Genomic DNA, 3,271 nt, shown 5'->3' on the forward strand with positions numbered 1-3,271 from the left:
TCATAAAAATGCAACAAATAGCTACAGCAAGTTCTGATATCTTTGTTGAACTATCAAATAGCATCGAAGCATGGAACATAGCATGTGTTCTTGACTGGCCTCGAATCAAACAGCATCAAATCATCAAAGCATCAAACAGCATCAAAGCTGGCTGTGAATCAAACAGGGCATGGACAAAGCATGGAGTGACTTACTATAGCAGTCTTGACTGGCTCCGAAAACCCGTTCTTCTTGCTGTTGTGGGTGGCCTTAAACAAGTCAACCGCAGACAGCTCCTCACCCTTACGCTCTTCTTTCTGAAATGTTTTTCAACAAAAATCAAAATGTTATTCAGCAAGAATCAGAAATGTTATTCAACGAGGATCAAACTGTAAGGTCTCTAGAGAAAAGTTCTCACAGTGGCAAAAATGTATGCTGTGTAGTGCCTGGAACCAGTTCTCTGATTGTACACGACTTTTTCTCGATTCATCTTGTTCGACACACAGGTTTCCTACAAAAAAGCATACTGTCAGCATGATCTAGCACTAGCATATCATGTGCAGAACATAAAGCATCAAACAAAGCAGAGACAAACCTTGTGTCTTGGGGTAGACCACATCTCCACCAGAGCTTGCCATTCAGCATCCGTCAGATCTGCCACCGAATACTTAATGCTGACTTTGTTTGCGGCTACGGTGTCAAAATACTTCTTCTTGATCTGATGGTGTCTGTTCTTTGAATGTTTCTGCGGAATATCTTTGCACGCGGTCTTGATGGTCTCCGAGTCCGTGTTCATCTCAAAATTTTCCTACCAAGACAGCAAACAAGGTAGGAACAATATTAGTGATCATGCATAGGTGTAACAGAAAATAGATAGCACATTAACTTTGAAACAAGTAGCTTACAGCCACTTTCCCAACGTAGTTCTCCAATAGACAAGATTTTTTTTGTATATCTTGAAGTGAGGAAGAACCGGAAGATGGCTTCTTGCAACGAGTCCACACATGTCTTTAGCATTCAAAAAATGAAAAACGGTTTTTTTGTTAAACAAGTTGGAACCTTGTTTTGGCAACATTGTTTGCCATCACAAGACGGAGGCATGCGCCAAATTTGGGCATATTATCAAAAACTATTAAACGGATGCGGCCATGTCATTGCTAGTTTGTCTTGAAAGCCATGGATCTTTGTTCATGGTAGGTCGTTTTTGAGAACACTTTTTCCAGAAAACACCGGTATTGCAAGTTTATTATTTTTGCTAGTTGGTAGGCCACATTTGATGATGTGACGCAGAGGTCTCCCATTTTTTGATTTTTTTGAATTTTTTACGATGTTTTCAAAAACCGTCTGATTTCGTTGCGGCGGTCGTCCGTGGCTAGGGTTTGAGTTGTGCCAATCTGTTTGTCGAATCTTTGATGAAACGCCTACCCGTGAAGCTAAAAATGATTTTTGGCAAAAATAACGGGCAAGCTATGGAGGACCCGTAGTTCAAATTCCAGCCGGTTCCAGCTGAATCGGCCGAAGGTGGTCTGAATGGCTGGGAGTAGCTACGAGGGTCAGAAATGCATGCTTTTTGGCGACCATCCGTGAAACAGGGTCTACTTTGAGATAGACATGGAATGGCACCGTTTGGGGTGACCCTCCTTGTAGCCGCTTGACGAAAAAAGCATGTCTTTAGCATTCAAAAAATGAAAAACAGTTTTTGAATTTTTTATGGTGTTTTCAAAAACCGTCTGATTTGGTCGTGGCGGTCGTCCGTGGCTAGGGTTTGAGTCGTGTTTTTAGCATTCAAAAAATGAAACTTATATTGTTTCATACATGAGCATGCACAAAAACCCATAATTTTATCTTTCATCCATGAGCATGCATAAAAAATTTCAATTCCCATCAATTACCAAACTTAATATTCATAATTAAGAAATTGACATGTTTAGATGACACTGTCATATAGCATCCATGAGCATGCACAAAATTAAACCTGGCATACTTAACATTGACATGTTCATATTACACTAACAAGCTTAAACCTAACATGCTTAACATTGCCACTTCATTTCTTAACATCTTCACTCCTCCTTCTTCTTCTTCATCAACCTGATGCGCTCAGAGTGGCGAATCCCAATGCGGATGTACTCCTCTACCACAATTGGCATGGTCATGTCGCCAAGTTGTGGGATTGCAGGCGCCACCACCATCACGAGGTCATTGTCAGGCACCACCATTGCGAGGTCATCATTGGGCACCACAATCGCGAGGTCGTCGTCAGCCACCATAGCAAGGTCGATGTCCGCCACCACCATAGCAGGGTCGTCGTCAGCCACCACCATAGCAAGGTCGTCATCCGCCACCACCATAGCAGGGTCGTTGTCAGCCAGAATAGGCCGCTCCTCGTCATCCCCGCTCTGCTCCTCGTCATCCCCGCTCTGCTCCTCGTCATCCCCGTTGCTGCTCCCATTGCCTGGCCAAATGCAACAAAGTGTGAACATGGTGTTGTCGTCGTGCAGGTAGAGGAAGCCAAAAGGATAGGAAGAAGAGAGGCAGAGAGCTTACTGGCATCGTCGTCGTGCTGGTAGTACATGCGGCACATGGTGTTGTCGAACATCTTCACGGTGAACATGGCGTCGCCATCGTAGCGGAAGACAAGGAAGTACCCGAGCTGTAGCTCATGAGAGCGGGCGAAATGCTCCCAGCCGGGCCCTAGGTACATGTGGCCTTCGCCATCAAACACCACCAACACGTCCTACAGCCTGCAAAGTCCGCTGCCGGCCTCCCGCAGCTGCACTTTGTGGGGCTCACGGCCGGCGAGCATCTTCGCAAACTTGTCAGGCAGCCTCTGCAGCGAAGGTCAAGCAGTGGTTAATTATGCCAATCAAGCACTAGACAGCAGAGTGATGATAATTAAAGAGATGAGTGATGATAAATATACCGGCCTACTACAAGATCTCTCAATTACGATCTCGAAGAACTCGAAACCTTCCAAGCCAGCCATCTCACTTCTCTAAAAAACGGCATTGTAAATTAAACAATAGGACTGGACATAAATAGGAAACAGGCACTTCAAAAAAGTAGAATATTTACTACATGTGTTTGCCAGGGCCTCAATTTGGAATACTACTATAAATGGCAATGGCCTCAATTTGCTCCTACTATATCTTGGCAAAGGGGCAATCATCATCAGCAACAAGAATAACAACATCATCTGCACCCATCAGGTAACCACAACAAAAATAACAAAAGCAACATCATCAGGTGACCACCAACAGCAACAACACTAAAATCTACTATAAATGGACCA

Source organism: Triticum aestivum, chromosome 4A (assembly GCF_018294505.1).
Source record: "Triticum aestivum cultivar Chinese Spring chromosome 4A, IWGSC CS RefSeq v2.1, whole genome shotgun sequence".
NCBI lineage: Eukaryota > Viridiplantae > Streptophyta > Magnoliopsida > Poales > Poaceae > Triticum > Triticum aestivum.